This window comes from Plecotus auritus (assembly GCF_963455305.1).
Source record: "Plecotus auritus genome assembly, chromosome: 2".
Lineage (NCBI taxonomy): Eukaryota > Metazoa > Chordata > Mammalia > Chiroptera > Vespertilionidae > Plecotus > Plecotus auritus.
This window is the reverse complement of record NC_137771.1, coordinates 177,478,256-177,496,825: the sequence shown is the minus strand read 5'-3', so window position 1 is coordinate 177,496,825 and position 18,570 is coordinate 177,478,256. Positions and strand designations below refer to the sequence as shown.

Genomic DNA, 18,570 nt, shown 5'->3' with positions numbered 1-18,570 from the left:
GAATTAGAGTCAAACCCTGGGAGTCAAAAAAAGAACCTAAATAGAACTGAGCACTTAATTATGCTTCAGGTACAGGGCTAGTGCCTTTATAAACTTTACTAGAGACCTGATGCATGAAGATTCATGCAAGAATGGGCCTTCCTTCCCCTGGCTGCCGGCACCGCCTTCGCTCCAGCCAGAGCCACCTTTTTGCTCCAGCTGGAGCCACCTTTTTGCTCCAGCAGGAGCTGGCTTTCTGCCTTCCCACACAGCCCAGAGGCCCAGAGAGGCTGGGGCAGTGTGGAACGCCCCCAGCCACTTGATGTCTGTGTATGCAAATTAACCTCCCATCTTTGTCTGGTTAATTTGCATACTCACTCCTGATTGGCTGGTGGGTGTTGCGAAGGTACGGTCAATTTGCATCTTTCTCTTTTATTAGTGTAGATTGTCTTCCATAAGGTTGACATATGCTCTGGTATCTCTAAATACTGCAGATGCTCATAGTAGCTAATTATAGGACATCACATAATTCTGTAACAATAATATGAATAACAATGAAATGAATATGAAAAAGAGCAATTGCTAGCAAGAATCTGCTCTGTGTTTGAGAAAGAAAGTGTTCCTGTCTCAGATGTGGGATGACTGCACTGCAGATCCAAGGATTGTAATCAGATACCATTATTACTAGTGAATCTGAATGTTCCCTGGAAGGCCTGCCCGTGGGAAAGCCCTACAGAGGAGCTGGTTAATATTTCATGATGATATATCAGAGGAGGATCTCCAATGACACCTCATAGTTGGCCCTTTTGTGATTTCACAGAACAGATGTGACAAGTGTAAGACCATTAGGATTCACTCAGAAGCTTAGAATTTTAAGATTCATTGAACTGGAAGAAAGTATGTCTAGCCATATTGTTAGATGATTAGACATCCAAGAATGTCTTTTTTTTAAATTAATTTGGAGAAGGAAAATGGCTTACTAATAAAAAAATTCTCAAAACCAAGTTCTACTTAAATAATCTTTCATAATTTTTAAATAGATTTTATTTTATGACTTACTTCATTCTTTCAATAAATTAGGAGAGTTATTTTCAGTAAGTAGAGTAACAAAACAGAAATTGCATGACTCATTTTATGTAATTGAAAGTGCCTAAAACATAAGTGCTTATGAAAATAAGCAAAGAGAAAAACAATCCAAATCAGTGTAATGGAATTTCAACTACAAAAAAATGAATTATTTTAGAAGGTATCAGAATATATAGTACATTTTATTTAAAATATGTGAAGTTGCCCAGCTGGTGTAGCTCATGAACCAAGAGGTCACCAGTTAGATTCCCAAATTGTGGGCTGAATCCCTAATAGGGGACATGCAGGAGACAGCCGGTCATTGATGTTTCTGTTTCTGTATCCCTCTCCCTCCCTGCCTCTCTCTCTAAAATCAATAAAAACATATTTAAAAATAAAAAACAAATATGTGAAGTTATAGAAATTGACATATATAATATTTTAGTGAAATATTATGAAATGTCAGATACACCAGGTATTATGAGGACTATAATTGGAAATCATGCACTAATTCAAATCAACCTATAAAGGGAGAGTTATGACATACAAACACATAATTTTAATACAGTGATAAGGAATAAGTGTTGGAATGAAGGTTGGTTTTTAATTAAAAACATCACAAATGTCTTTATGTTTTTCAGATATTTCACATTTTTTAAAGCAACTTGCTATATGTTATCAGACTGAAATACTATATAAATAAGTACTCAAGTTTGGAAAATGTATTTTAAAATATTCAGTTTTCTTAAAATGATACATGAAAAAAAAAAGAAAAACAGAATGAGCTAAAACTTTTACTATTATCTTAGGAAATATAAAGCAGTGTCAAACTTTTGTCAATTATTTCCTGATATTGATGTCTGTGATACCTGATTATTAAAAGAGGAGGAGGAGGAGGAGAAGAAGAAGGAGGAGGAGGAGGAGGAGGAGGAGGAGGAGGAGGAGGAGGAGGAGGAGGAGAAGGAGAAGAAGAAGAAGAAGAAGAAGAAGAAGAAGAAGAAGAAGAAGAAGAAGAAGAAGAAGACAACCAACAAAAAAGAAGAAATAATCTTATAATGAAACATAATTAAATGACTAATAAAAGGGGAAAAACTTAATTTAACATCTATTCCACACTTTTCTGAGATCTGGGATCATTTGGACTGAGCAGTTCCTCAAGGTGAAGGTTGGGAACTGCTTACATGTATTCTAATGCTATACCTTCAGCATGAGAACTTCCTCTTTCTTAATCCTAGATTTTAAAAAGGAAACTAAGCTTTCTGAGTGCTTAATGTTTAATTGAATTCACAAAGTGAAAAAAAAACAAAAGTACTGGGACATGCAACCATACAGTTTCCCATCTCTATTCCTTTGTTCATGTGCTTACCGCCCACGTTTACTCCTATTGAAATCCTTCTCATGTCCCTGGCCTGGCTCTAATGCGGCACTCATTGCAGGGGCTGTTGATAAATTCACTAACTCAGAGAGGATAAAGAGATTGATAGAACAAGATCTCAGGAAGTCATAGCCACTGTTAAGCCATTTAAAGGTGCTTTTGAAAGCAATTAGGAAGCTATAAATGTTTTTTCTGTGGAGCTAACACAATATTAAATATGTTTTTGAAAATTTCTGTGTAAGGAATGATCAGGGATTCTAGAAAAGGGAATGAGACACTAGATGGGAGATTATAACATTCTAGGTTGTCACAAGAAGCTCCTAAATCTTGGCAGTGACAGTAGGGATGGAAAAAGGATAATATGAAACTAAGATTTTCAGTTTATGTGATGTTAGTGACTATACCTGATTCATTTTCTATTCCTTATAGTTCCCAGAAAGTCCTCAGTTAGTGCCTGATGAATAAATGAAGGAATGAAACTTTGCAGAGGTCAAATCAATGAGGTACATGACTAAATGTGATGAATGGGACTTGCATGAGCACCAAAAAGACAATAAGAACTACTATCTCCATTATATTACTGCATAGACTATAACTGTGAAATTGTGAACAAAGATGTATTCAAAACTCTTAAAATTAAACACAATAAGACCTTGGAGCATATAGTTTACATTATGTTGAAATCTACTTGTGAAAGTGCCTCAATCAATTTAGATGAGTCTGGACAATTGGAGACTTCATTTAGAATGCAGGCAAAAATCTCTCAGAAAAAATCCTAAGAGTTTGGTTAGCATAAGAAAAATAAGAAAATGCCTACTGTGAAATTATAAAGTTATTTTCTCAAAACACAGTTTAAACAGCAGTCACAGGAAGTTAATCAAATATGACTGTGCAGAGGGCTAAAGTGACCTCTTTAACACCTCACAGAAATTCTGAACTAGACTGAGGGCATTTTACTCAGGGTTTATTAGCCCAAATCTGGATTATTACAAGCTTCTGTACATTGATATTGATAAATTGGAGCTTGTCCAGAGACACATAATCAGGATCACCAGCATGTCATGCAGTTTTAGATGCTATGAATCTTTTTTAGGTGCTATAAATCCTAAAAGGTACTTTGTGTTAGACTTGAAATTTAGGGGATAGACAAAGCTTATTTTTAATGAAATAATGTGGTCAATATTTCAAAGAGAAAACTTAATTTCCCTATGTATACTGTAACCATACAGCACAGATAAAGAAATGAAAATAAACTAGATAACTAAAGAACTCTAAAACTGTTCAAGTGAAAAGATGGACTACATGTGAAATTCCTGGTGTGCTGTATTTCCTATGAACCCACAACCTCCTTATGAAAAAGACCTGGCTTTTTCTCTGATGTCCCATACCATGGTACTAGATAGATTATGAGTATAGATTACAAGTAGACAATGGATGTGTGTCAAAACTTGTATGAAAATATAAATAAATGAACAATGGTGATAGAGTCTAAGTATCAAATATCAAGTTAGATGATCTTTAAAGTCCCTTATAATCCTGAGATTCTATGATTACAATATTAATGTATATAATATTTTCTTTAATTCTGCATATGTCCTACCTATGTCTACCCAAGTTTTGGGATAGAGCTGAGTCAAAAAAGTTCACCTGACAAACTCAGATTTCCCAAAGGATCAATCCTATATAATAAAAGGGTAATATGCAAATAGATCGAACGGGAGAACAACCCAACAACCAATCAAAGCGTAATATGCTAGTGATACACTGAGGCTGCCCAACCACTCTCTATGATGTGCACTGACCACCAGGGGGCAGACAGTCAACTGGTCGACCAGTCGTTATGACGTGCACTGACCAGCAGGGGGCAGTTGCTCTGACTGGTAGGTTAGCTTGCTGCTGGGGTCCAGCTGATCGGGACTGAGCAAGATGGGCCAGACATGCCCTGGAGCCCTCCCACGGTCCCTCCCCACCCGATCTTACACCAATGGGGTCCCTCAGCCTGGCCTGTGCCCTCTTGCAATCTGGGACCCCTTGGGGGATGTTGGAGAGCCGGTTTCAGCCCACTCCCACAGGCCACTCCCCTTGGGAGGGCGCCAGATGCAGGGCTCATGGCTAGCAAGCGGTGCTATGGCAGGCACAGTGGTGATGGGATAAGCGGGAGCAGTGGGTAGTAGTTGCAGGCGGCGTTGGACTGCGGGTTTCAGCCCGATCTTTGCAGGCCACCCAGAGGGACCCTATCCATGCACAAATTCATTCACCGGGCCTCTAGCAGTCTATATAAGAAGATGACTATAGTGATGGATGTTCATAGAGCATCTATGTTATTTTTGGTGAAATAACATGATCAGTGCTTTAAAAGATAAAAATGAATTTCCCCCTATGTATATTGTCACCACATTGCACAAATAAAAAATGGAAAAAACTAAAGATGAGAAAGGTTGAATACCAATAATACCCATAAGAACAGATACAATACATAAATGAAAATCAAAGAAACCCTAAAATCACATTTTAGGCAATATTTTTATTATATTGCTCCTTTCTAAATCTTGTGATTTTACCATTATTAGGCACAATTAAACCTCAGCAAGTGTCCATAATATAAATGTAATGACTCCTAAGAGTATGACAAGGGTGATATTCAGTATCTTCCTTTATTGATAATGTCTTGGTGGAAAATATATCAATAAGGTGTATACCAAGGTCTACCTACCAAGGCCTGGGAAATCTAAAAACTTAATAATTAAGAACTACTATCCTCTATAATACCAATGACTTTCCTCTATAATACCAACCCAATTCTTATGGCACTCTATAGTATACCAGATTTCCACTGTTTAATCTAAAATTGTTGTGAAACACATTTCATATTAGCTTATTCAGAAATAATCCTTCAACTTTCACTCAATATCACATGACTCCTTTTGCTGTCTATTCTGTATTGTTATGTTATCTTAAGGCTGCAATAGTAATAAACAGAACAGAATATGCTCCACCATCTTATTAAATCACTTCAGTGCTGAAGTTCAAACTTACATAATAGTCTACACTGATTGCACAATGGAATGCTAAAAACTAAATACTACAAGGAAAATTCAGAAATACAGTCCATTTGTGTTAAATTACATTAAAGGATCTAAGAACAAACAAGGAATATAGAAGAGAGAAGTTAAACAAAAATGTATTTGTTAATTTTTTGCTATTTCATTTTATATAATTGTCAAATCTTCTAGAATTTCATATCCAATGTATTGTTATGCTATTTTATTATATCCGACATACAGATATCTTAAAATCCAACCACTTTTCCTCCATAAGTTTTAGTACCAGAAATATACATCAAGAATGATAAAGCTTAAAGAAATCTCAGAAACCATCTGATATTTATTCTGAAAATGAGAAAATTGCACTGAAGGAACTTCCCCAAGGTCAAAAAGACTCTGCCTTCAAGTCCAATGTCATTTCTATAACACTGTTACCTGAGACTGAATCAAAGGCCTTGTTTGTTCATATTTTCCAAGAAAAAGGCTAGGTTTCAAAGCAAGCAATAGAACAAACACAACAGACTGTAGCATACACCGAAGACTTACTTAAAGGTGCTATCAATAGCTTTCCGAGTAAGAGAAGAGGAAAGAAGAAAAGCCAATGAGGTAATAAAGAGTTGACAGGAAAAAAGCTTTTTCATTAGACCCAATCAATACTGTATTCCCCCATCACTTGGAACTTTACCAAGGAAAGTAAAACCAGAGTGAATATGTTCCCTCAAGGGTATTTAATACTAAAATGACTTGTTGGTTTCAACTGTAAATGTAAGGACCAGGCATGGTTGAATTTGAAATCAATGGCAAAGGTTATTTATCATTAACCCAATGTTAAGAAACCAAAGGCAGTCAAAATAGAAATGGGCCCTTTCCCACATTGGTACACCACTCACTTTCCCTGGGTTTCTGAGGTAAAGACATCAATTAATATAAAGATGATCCCTCTTTGATCATTCCCATAGAAACTACCCCCTTTATAAGTAGTCACTCTGCCGAGAAAGAGAAAAGTATGCTGAGTGAAACAGGGCTTGCAAGTGGAAGTTAGGTTGGGGAAGAAGGGGAGGCTTGAGATTCTATTTATCTACTGGCTATATATCAAATGAAAATGGATTTATGATATTTTGGTATGTTAATATCAAATGAAAGTAAATGAATATTAGCCTCATACACTAATTCCTTTTCTTTCTCAGCATGTTCACATTTGGGCAGAAATTCCCTGGGAGCTTGACTAGTACTAATGCCATGGGCAGAATTCATTTCGTTTTGAGGAGCTATTTGTGACCACCTACTATGTAGAAAGCATGGAAATGATAGGATCCTTTTCCTCCGGGAACTCACACTCCAAAGGCAGAGACATGCACTTATACACTAATTACAACACAAAACAGACTGAACTGCAGAGGATACAATTATAAAGCCAAATGGAGCCTGGGGCAGGCAGTGATTCATTGTACTTGGGAGGATCTGAGATCTGGCAGAAGAGACTGGAGTTGAGCTGGGCTTCGAACAATGCACAGGCAGGACTGCAGCAGGGTAATTAAATGAGGAGCTGTGTCTGGGTAAGTAAAACTAGGTGTGGAGGTTAAGGGCATCCCTGGTGGAAACAACTGCAAACTAAAGGAAGTGAAATGGAGAGATGCAGTAAATGTCCTATGAATGTCAACAAGTCTGGGGTTGGCTAGAGCGTTGGTTAGAGAAGGGGTGGACAAAAAAAAATCGTCATTGTGCAGCCTATTCATGTTGATAATATATCTTAAAACAGCCTGCTTCCAGCCAGGCCACACATGTATTTTTAAAAGACAGACTGTGGCTATTTTTTTTTTAAATGAAGGAATTACTGCTTTTCTTGAAATATAGACGTTAAAAGAGAAACTGTCCAAAAGAACACAGCAAAACTACAACTTGGAACATAGTAAAACAAATCCGGCCAGAGTTAACAAATCTTAATTATATACTGCCCCACAGGAAAAAACAGGGACTTCCTCATTATTGCTATATCCTGTTCCCAAGCACACGACAAACAAATATTTGATAGATGTCTGGCAATATAACTTGACTACAGATATTTAAAGGGGACTACCCACATTTTAATTGCTCAAGACCAAAAATGGACTAATAGATCTTGCTACCAGCATCTCACAACATCCCACGAGAGACAGCTGTGGTGTAGCCGTAAGGCATTGGCTTATGCTGAGTTCCAGTGCTTGCTCCCCTTTTCCAGTGAAATAACCTAACTTACACCTTGGAAGTCTCTGTTCCCCCTCCATAAGGTAAGTATAATGAGCCCTGAGTTTTCCAATTCAAACCCACCACACGTTAAGTTGTATACCCCACTAGGTGGACATTTCAAGGTTGAGGCCATAGATACTCATTCTCAAGTGCATATATGCAATGGCATGAGGCAAAGTCTTAAAGTGCCAATTCTAACAGGAATTTTTAATAAAAATTGTAGGCATTGTCTTTATTCAAATAATGAATCAAGGATCATGAAGCTTGCTGCTCTCCAGACTCACCAGCCTCCCCCACCAGCTCCATGGAAACAAGCTTCAGACTGAAAGTGGTTGCCGAGCTTGAGAAAGAGAGTGGGCAGGAGTGTGGTTTAGGTGCAAGTAACAAGACAGCCAAGGAAACTCCATATTTTTTAAATATATGTTTTTTATTATTGATTTCAAAGAGGAAGGGAGAGGGAGAGAGAGATAGAAACATCAATTATGACAGAGAATCATTGATCTGCTGTTTCTGGCACACCCCACACTGGGGATCGAGCCCGCAACCTGGGCATGTGCCCTGATCATAATCAAACTGTGACTTCCTGGTTCGTAAGTTGAGCCACACTGGCCAATTGGAATCTCCATCTTCAGGTTCCCAACCAAGACAGTGGTTCCATTAACAGAACCATATCAATGGAACTCTAATTGTAGAAGCCAAATAGTAACCCAGAAATGCAGCTCATGAACACCTCAAAGAAGGGATTTTTTTTTTTGTAAACACTAGGAAAAGCATTATTTTAAAGTGACTCTCTTTCTTGGTGCTGCTTTCCTCTTGACCTGTAGGTAAAGAGAGAGGAGTATGCAGACCTCTCAGGATACCATAGCTGCAGAATGTGGAGGCAGCCCAGCCAAGATGCTGCCAATTGCTTGACTAAGCAAAAGCTGTAGAGGATAATGGTCCAGCCCTGGGATCTGTTGGGGAAGGACAGGTTCAGCAAGGAGGCAAACAGGAACCCTCTCTACTGTTCTGGGAAAGAAGGTAAATCTTCTCCAAGCTCCAATGGGATATCCCACAGAAAGAGGACTGTAGAGGAAACATGTGTTTCTTCAATGCAATTTCCTTTCCTAAAATTCTGAGCTTCTGGACCATCACCTCTTACACCACTTGCCCACCTCCTCATGACTATGCTCCGGTTGCAAAAAATCCATGGCAGTCTTCCTTTAAAGCAATAAAACATGACAACACCACAGCTTTAACTCTTTCCATAGTGACTTAAATTTCCTTGGAATTGGAAATTTTTATTATTTGCCATCATTTTGTATTAATTTCTCATATACTAACAAACCTTTTTTTCTGCTCTAGCCTTTTTAGGTGATTTTGGGTGGCTATCCTTTCTTAAAGTCTTCTCCCCAACATAACATCACAAGTGGAATGAATATTATGTGGACAACTCAGCTAGAGCTATTTATCTCAAAACAGAATCTGACACTTATTCTAACCAGGAAATTTGAATATAGTTCCCTGCTTTTAGTACTTATTTAAATTTTATCCCAGGTTTTTAATTATTTGAGGGGTATTAGATGATTGTAGGGCACTGTGAAGGAGATCAGGGTCATCTTTTGAATTCCCATATTAAAAAATAACATTTATATCACTAGTAGCAATAACAATATATATTCTAGACATTATTAGTCATTTTCCTTGTATAATAACTTGAACAATCTCATAGTTTTTCTCTCTCGAATCTCTTTCACATTTTGTTTCAATCCCTTTTTTATTTTAGGCTTAAAAATGTCTAAAACACTAAAGCATGTTGGATTTAATTATTAATCTTTGAAGGAAGGGAATAGACCTAAATTGAGGTCAAAAGAAATAAAGACTGATATATTAGACAAATACATGTTTAATAGTACATTGCAGGTCATTAAACCATGGAATACAATTGGGAATATCCTAAACAGCAGACTTGGAAAAAATTGTATACTTCCTTTGTAAGTAGGAAGCAGGAAGCAGATGAGTATTTCATGTCTCTCATCATGAGTGTGTCTCCTGGGAGAGGGGGCTATTTTAATGGCTTTTCATGCTTAGAAGGCCCTTCAATATCCTTTAATATAGTTTTCCTGTTTTTCATAGAAAGAAACTGAGGTCCATTTCCAGTGCTGGCAAAGTATACAAAACAAGCAGATTAGGAAAAACAAGCCTGAGTTCAAACTCAGAATCTACTTTGAACTAATCTTGTAAACTTGAGAAGCTCTCGGGAAGCTCCAGGCTTGCTAGACCTCAGCATCCTCATGTGAAAATTGGAGACACTAACTTACTAGTAAGAATCCTCTTCTTCTTCCTCTTGCTGTAAAAGTATGATTCACTGAGTCAGCTTGTCATTTACTCATTTATTTACCAGCGATGGAGGACCTGCAGTGACACAAGCAGGATGCTAAGCACAGAGAATATAGTGAGGAACATGGCACAGGTCCTGTCCTTAGGAACCAGCATGATAAGAAGATGAGGCACACAGGCATATCACATAAAGAGGCTCAGGTTTTGGACACCATTAAACACTTGGAAGATTTAACAATAAGAAAAAGGAAGGAATCATCATTATAATGAAAATTGTGTACACAGTTTCTGGGCCTCATGAATGTGTTCCTTGCATCATAAATAATTATCCCATTCATTAAAGGCATTCATAAACGGAATCATTATTTTTTTATAATACATATTTTTTTTATTGATTTCAGAGAGAAAGAGAGAGGGAGAGAGAGACAGAAACATTAATGATGAGAGAGAATCATTGAGAGGCTGCCTCCTGCCCACCCCCTACTGGGGATCAAGCCACCAATCCGAGCATGTGTCCTGATCTGGAATTGAACAGTGACCTCCTGGTTCAAGGGTTGATGCTCAACCACTGAGCCACACTGGCTGGGCAGAATCATTATTTTTGGCATAAGAGCCACAAAATATGAAATGCTATTTATGTAAATTATATCTTAATAAATATTATAAGCCAAGTAAATGTTTACTATATACTGTAAATATCATGTTTTAATGAATCAAAATGTCTTATTTTCCAAAACAAGAAAAAAAATGAGTGAAAAGTAATTGATATGTTTGTAAATCTCTTTAATGTCTGACAATAGAAATCAACTAGATTATCAAGTCTGCGTCTGTATTTATTTATTTATTTAAATATATTTTATTGATTTTTTTTTACAGAGAGGTAGAGGAAGAGAGTTAGAAATATCAATGAAAGAGAAACATCTATCAGCTGCCTCCTGCACATCCCCTACTGGGGATGTGCCCACAACCAAGGTATATGCCCTTGACCAGAATAGAACCTGGGACCCTTCAGTCCACAGGACAATGCTCTATACACTGAGCCAAACTGATTAGGGCTGCTTCTGTATTTAATCTCCTGCTATACTTTGTTTTGGTTTAAGTATGAAAATATAACCTTATATGTGGTTGGAAAAGGAGGGAAATTAGAATAGCCCTTTTAGATTGTGGATATATCATAGGGTTTCTGGAAATTCCAATAAACACTTATAACAGAATGAGTAAAAAAAGGCAAATAATAATAATAATAATTATTAAAAGTTATTATGAAAATGGTTTTGACCTTGTGGACACACTGAAAGGTTTGCAAGTTGCCCCAGAACCTCTGTACCATACTTTGAGAACTGCTTGCCAGACTGATGCCTCCAAGCTTTTTTATTCCTTTGCTTTTATTAGGGCTCCCTTGCAATCCATTTTCCTCTCCAAAGCCATAGCATTTATTTAAAAATCCAAGTCACATTATATCATCCCCCTACTTCTAACTCTTCTTTGGATCCTAGATTAAAATTTGAAATCCCTTCAAAGAATTTTAAGCTCCTGCACAACTATGACCTTGACAATCTTTCCAACATCACCTGTGTCCCTTGCTCTCATTATTCAAGCTGTCCTTCAATTTCCTCAAAAGCACTGAACTCCTTTTCACCTTGATCTTCATGCAAGTTGTTCTCTTCTGCCTTGAACATTCTTCCATCCTCTTTGCCTGCATCATTCTTCAGAACTCAGTTTAAATAATGTCCTCATGTGATTGATAAGAAATATATATAGATTTGGTCTTCATCCCTGTTTCTGGCACTGAGCTCCTAAAACACTTGAATTTCCTAATTGATGACAGTGGTAGGATGTCTTTATTATGTTAATTAGGTGATTTTTTGAGCAAAACTAAGGAGAGGGGCTAGTTGCCAGGAGAACCAACCAAGTGATGAAAAGGTTGGAACTTCAGTACACCCCACAGCTCAAGGAAGAAAGAGAGGCTGGAGGTTGAATCAGACACCAGTGGCCAATGATTCAATCATGCCTATGTAATGAAGCCTCCATAGAAACCCAAAAAGGACAAGTTCAAAGAGCTTCCTGGTTGTTGAGTACTAAGAGATTTGTGGAGAGTGGGGCTCCTGGAAGGGCATGGAAGCTCCACATCTTGTCCCTATACCTTGCCCAAAGCATCTCTTCTACCTGGCTCTTCCTGAGTTATATTCTTTTATAGTAAAGGAATGATCTAGTAAGTGAAATGTTTCTCTGAGTTCTGTGAGCTAATCTAGCAAATTACTTGAACCTGAGAAGGGAATCATGGGAACCTCTAATTTATAATCAGTAGGTCAGAAGTAGAGGCAACAACCTGAACTTGCAACTAGCTTCTGAAGTCTAAGGAGAGGGTCCAATTCATAGTTGGTTAGAACACAGGTGACAGCCTGGACTTGGGAAAGGTGTCTGATTAGGGCAGGAGGAGTTGTCTTGTGGGACTGAGCCTTGAACCTATGGAATCTGACACTATCTTCATTGTAAGACTCCCAGCTGGTGTCTGAGAAGTTCTGTTGGTGTGGGAACTGCCCCACCCCTCCTCCATTGAAATTGGGTATTACATAACCTTTTATTCAGAGGGACATTTCCTCACTAAATGCTAGAGATATCTTCATTTTAGAAATCAGTAAACTGAGGCTCAGAGATATTAAGAAACTTGCCTAATGTTATTACAAATATTATTTCCAATATTTGAATTCAGATTCCACACCAAAGTCCGTGTATTTAATTGTTCTAGTACACTGTCACTTAAACAGTAACTTAAAAAAAAAAAAAAAAAAAAAAAGATTAAATGCTACAGGGCTCTCCTGACCCTGTTATTAACCTCTTTACATTAAAAAAACATCTGAAGCAATTGTTTATGTTCACAGTCAAGAAATTCTATCCCTCTGGACCCAAGTCTCGCAGCAAGTGCTTAGGTGCCCCAAGTGGCACCTCTTGATAGCTCTAAGGCCCCTGGCATGCAGAGAGAGACTTGTCAACTAGATGCTTGGCACCAGCACATAACAACATAGCCTCAGTACTGTTTCTTCAGTTCTGGCCTGAAGACTTTGATCAGTCTCCACTTCCTCCCTCCTCCTCACTTGAGACACTCTCTGGAGGCTCTAGATCAGACACACAGCAAAGCAAATGTGTCATCACACTCCACAATTCCTTGAACCCTTCATTGGATTCCCCCCAACAACAATTTCTGTTGTGAACCAAGTGAGATATTTTCAGATTCAGCCTTCTTAGCTAAAGGTGGTGGAAGATAAAGACAGATGAGCCGCAGTGTGGGGGCTGGATGTCATGGCACAGCTTAGCCAGTTCCTGACTCCTTGAACCTGAAACAAGTCTTTCTGCCACTTAGCTTAGTTTTCCTATTTCTAAGATGGGACAAACTAGTCAGTGGATCACTATACAGATGATGTATTATAGAATTGTACACTTGAAACTTATATAATCTTATTAACCAATTTCATCTCAATAAATTTAATTTTGAAAAGAAAAGAAATGAGTAAAATATAAATAAAAATTCAAAACAAACAAAAACATAAGATATAAAAGGCACAAAAAATTGTGAAGAAACTGTACATCGTTAAGTCATTTAGTAGTCAGTTGTTATATTTAGGAGCTATTATTATACATGGTTGTTTTGCACCTAAGGCTCCTCCTCACAGACACTTAGGAGGTGGCCTCAGAATCAGAGCCCTTTAGATGAGGCACATCTTCCTTTGGGCAACAAGTAAAGCTCTGCAGTGTGATTGGTAAGCTATTAATAGAACCCAAAAATGAAGTATATTACAGGGGTCCCTATGTTTAATGAGGCTGTCTTTCAGAGTCATCAAATATAGGGTGTCCAAAAATTTATACACACTTTAACAGCTGATAACTCACTTAATTTTCACGACTTCTCAGGTTTAACTGATTTGAAATAATGGGTGAAACCAGACTAAGCTTTGAACAAGGAAAATTTATTCTAAAGTGCCACTGAACTTTTCTTTATAGGGATACATAAAAGATAAAGTTTACGGTACAAACTGGCAACAGCCAAGGAATTGAGGGTGCACAATTACCGAATGAAATGATTCTTGATGTTTGCTATTGCATGGCTTCCCGTTATCAGCAGTGCTTGGATCAGAATGGTCATCAGTTTGAAAACAGGCACTGACAAAAAATTTATTCAATTCTGTAGATTTTTTTAATATATTTTATTGATTTTTTACAGAGAGGAAGGGAGAGGGACAGAGAGTTAGAAACATCGATGAGAGAGAAACATTTATCAGCTGCCTCCTGCACACCCACTACTGGGGATGTGCCCGCAACCAAGGTACATACCCTTGACCAGAATCGAACCTGGGACTTTTCGGTCTGCAGGCCGACGCTCCATCCACTGAGCCAAACCAGTCAGACACAATTCTGTAGATTCTTTTAAATTTTGAAAATGAACTGTATGCTAATAAATACTGACTTTATAATCACGCAAAGTGTGTATACATTTTGGGGGACACCCTTTATATTATAATTCCAGAAGGAAAATATATATAGCAAATACACATTTTGATGAAGCACTCAAGAAAGAGACAAGAAAAAAAAGTAGTCACTATTAACAAATTTTCCTAACCACATCAACATTGTATATAATATCTGTGCATAAATATGTTCTCACCTAGAACAGCAAGGTGGTATGATCCTAGTAAACCCAGTATTTTTTTTAAATATCATTTTATGACACAAAGCTTTCATTTCTAAAAGTCTTACAAAAATATTCCTCTTGCGTCCTCAAATACAAAGACTGCCTCGTTTCCTGCAAATTGTTTTTCTATTTCTGTTCAAGAATATCAACTTCATTAAAACTTGAAAGACTTAATCCTGAGTTATGGCTTGATGAGATCTCTGTGGGATGAGGGAAAAGAAAAAAAAAGAGAAATGGAGAGACCGCAGTACCTGCTATTTTATAGTGTTCTTACAATAGAAGCATAATTTGTTGACGAAAATGCACTACTGTAGAAAAAAGGGTTTAAAAACACATACAAAACATCATTTTAAACTCTAGAGTGGGTTTCTGAAGACAAAAGCTTGTTTTTTGTTGTTATTTTTAAACGAACAGCAAGACAAATATTTAATTATGCTGATTTTGTAGTTCAGACATGAGTCACACTTTTAAAAGAGAAAATGCAATAAAAGTGCTTGCTACGCATGTAAAATATCACTTGTCATATGAATCTATTCTTGATGTGTATATGAACCAAAATTATTTCAATTTTAAAAATCTAATTTATATCCCATAGATAACATGAGTAAGCATCATTTCCCCATTTCATCAGTTTTCTTCTTAAAGTTTTGATTTTCTATCTAAAAGGATGTATTTGATAGTAAAAAATTGAATGAGTGTGCTATTAAATATTATACATCTACCAATACAAGTTGGAATAATACTAAAATATTTTGAATATCCATAATTTGATTACAGTAGAAGCAAAAACTCAGAAAAATAGACAATGAAAAGCAATAAAAATTATAATCTCTTCTTGAATTTATTGTATCCACTCAGTGTAAATATACTACATCATCTATATTTATATGTATTTTTAAAATCCTCACCTAAGGATATGTTCATTGATTTTTTGAGAGGGGAAGGGGGGGCGGGGCGGGAAAGACAAAGAGAGAAATTTTGATGTGAGAGAGAAGCATGGACAGGTTGTCTTCAGTACATGCCCCAATCAGGGACAAACCCACAACCTAGGTAAGTGCCCTGACAGGGAATCAAACCTGCAACCTTTTGGCGTTTGGGATAACGTTCCAACCCACTTAGACACACCAGCCAGGGCAATATACTACAGCACTTTTTAAAAAGGAGGAGCATATAAAGCCAAATACTTCATTTATGAAAAATATGTAATTTACTTAGCCAATGAATTTTCTGATTGCTGAGTTTTTTAATGCTCTAATTTGAGGGGAGAAATTAAATTTTATAGGAAAATAATAAAAACACAAAATCACTTCAAATATACAGACTTAGGTTTGTCTAGTTACTCTGTACTTTCCAGTAAGGCATTCATTTGAAAAATTAAAGAGTGATACTGGATGACCTCCATCCAAGGTTCATGGCCGCTCCAACATTCAGAGATTCTATCAACACGCTTCTTTTCATTGTGAGTGCTAGCCATTACCTGTAGTAACTTCTCAGTCAAAACATAAACACTTTAAAGTCAATCATTTGTATTTCTATTCAAAAGTAAAATAAATGTAGGAAATGAATAAGCTATGTAATTCACATGGATGCACTAATAGGCTAGATATAGCAAATTAAGTGGTATGAACATTTAAGAAAATATTCTAGCTGGCCTGGCTCATACAGGTATTTCACACATACATAATGACTCAAACAATGACCATAAGAATGCTTCTTCCTATATTAGAAAGTGAAAAAAGAGAAATGTTCTAAAGGCTTTTTTTATGGTTCAATGACCTCAGCCAACTTGCCAGTTTAAGATTTTCAACATTTCATTTCAAAAGAGCTACAGCCCACACAATGCCTAGGGAGCTAAGTATTCCTATGCTGGCTGTATGTCTTCACTATTGGATTTACTTCTATAATGCATGCTAGCTATAGGATGATCATTTTAGAACCCAATTGCCTGACTTAACCTATGTCTCCCTCAACCAGTAACCTCCTCTATCCCACCCTATTCCTATTCTAATTACAAAATAATAAAGAGAATACTCTGATCAGTGTGGCTCAGTTAGTTGGGCATCCCTTGCACAGAAAGATTACCAGTTTGATTTCTGGTCAGGGCTAGATCCCTGAAAGGAGGCTTGCAAGGGGCAGACGATTGATGTTTCACTCTTATAGCATCTTTCTTTCTCTCTCTCTCTCTCTCTCTCTCTCTCTCTCTCTCTCTCTCTCTCTCTCTAAAAAAAAAAAATATATTAAAAATAAAAAAAACAATGTTAGCAGAACAATAATTCCTAATGGTAAGAAAATACACAAAATTATTCCCTTCCTTTGAGAGAGGACACTTAGTTCTTCATACTTTTTTTCTGTGTTGTGTTGCAAAGAGTGCAGGCAAGAAAAATCAATTTGATCTAGTTCTGGTCCCAATTTTGCCACAGTATAGCTGTGTAAGCTTGTATAAACCACAATCTCTGACTCTAGGATTTCTCATATAAGCTAGAGTTTTGCTACACAATCCCAAGGTAAGCCATCACATTGTGCTCCAGGGATGACATTCACAAAGTATCTGATGTGAACCATAGCCCTGTAAGTGTGTAATGTGAGGTCCACCCTGCCAATTCTCACATTTTCATTCTGCAATATCATAATTCTGAAAGCTGAGACCTTCACCATGTAATTTCAGCACTCCCACTGCATTTATCAAGTTTCAGTATTGGACATATCAGAACTCAGTGAGCTAAGACAAGAGATTGAGAGACACTAAATGTGTCAGACCTGAAATCAGATATACAACCGTGGTCTTTCCCATTCAATACTTGGCTTAGTTTCACTGTCTCAGCCTCAATCCTTGGAAAGTCTGGGCAACGGAATGTGACCACTGTACCACTGGTGATTCAGTTTGGAGTTCACAAGGATATGTGTTAGTGAGTTGAATAATAACTTAAATATTAAATGAACATAATATCAAAGTCCTTATAAAACAGGTAAGCTCTCAAATAGTTTTTCTTTCTGGTGTTTAGCAACTTCCTCCCAATCCAGTTAAAGAATTCTCTCTGAAATTGAGATGTGGAAAGTGCTATCTCCCTATAAATAGGCTCATGCCCTGTTACGTGAATCATGGTTGCTGACAGCAAATCAGAAGCTCAGTTATTTGGCTTTGTTAGTAAAGATGATAGCACACTATTGTCTTCCCAGAAAGCTTTCTGGTACCCCACACTCACATTCTTCTAAGATAAGCAGCAGCAAACTGAAGTTCCTGGTGTACAGATACATGCATGTTACCCTTGCATTGGGCCTGTCTTAACAGGTATTGTCATCTTTCTGCCAGATTATTACTGTGACACTTTTGCTAAAGGAAGTCACCAGTCAGGATCCTCTCTGCCAAGATGTACACTAAGTAGATGAGAAAGAGGAGTAGATTAAATGAACACTAAAGAAAACATTAAACTCAGCAATTCCCTCAAATTCTCTATTGTCTAATGAGATGCTAAGAAAAGGGCCACAGGAAGCAATTTCCCTATGCAAAAGTAAGCCATGCAAACAGCTCATCTGCAAATCAACTTCAACAAAGATGAGGTGAGTTTACCTTATCCGTTCATACATATAATCCATCTGTCATTTTTATTAGCTAGTTTTGAACTGAGGAGGCTAAGATCTATTCACAAATATCATGTAATTATCCTAACTACAGTGCAAGAACATACTTCAGAGACTGAGACATAAGAATCACATTGAATTCAGAGGCTTGAAGTTCCTTGTAAACTACATAAGCCCTGAGAGAAGATGGCCCCCAAAGGATTACTGCATAATACCAGGAAGTTTATTTTCCCCTAATGCAAATTATTCACTGTGCAGAGGCAACTCTGGTTTTTGTATAAAGCTTCAACTTATGA

At 37.2% G+C, this 18,570-nt stretch overlaps 1 protein-coding gene across 4 annotated transcripts in view; it reads right to left on the bottom strand.

The window, feature by feature from the left end:
* Positions 1–18,570, bottom strand: part of FGF12 (fibroblast growth factor 12) — a 558,339-nt gene that overhangs the window by 257,885 nt on the left and 281,884 nt on the right. The gene's annotated exons all lie outside the window — the stretch shown is intronic.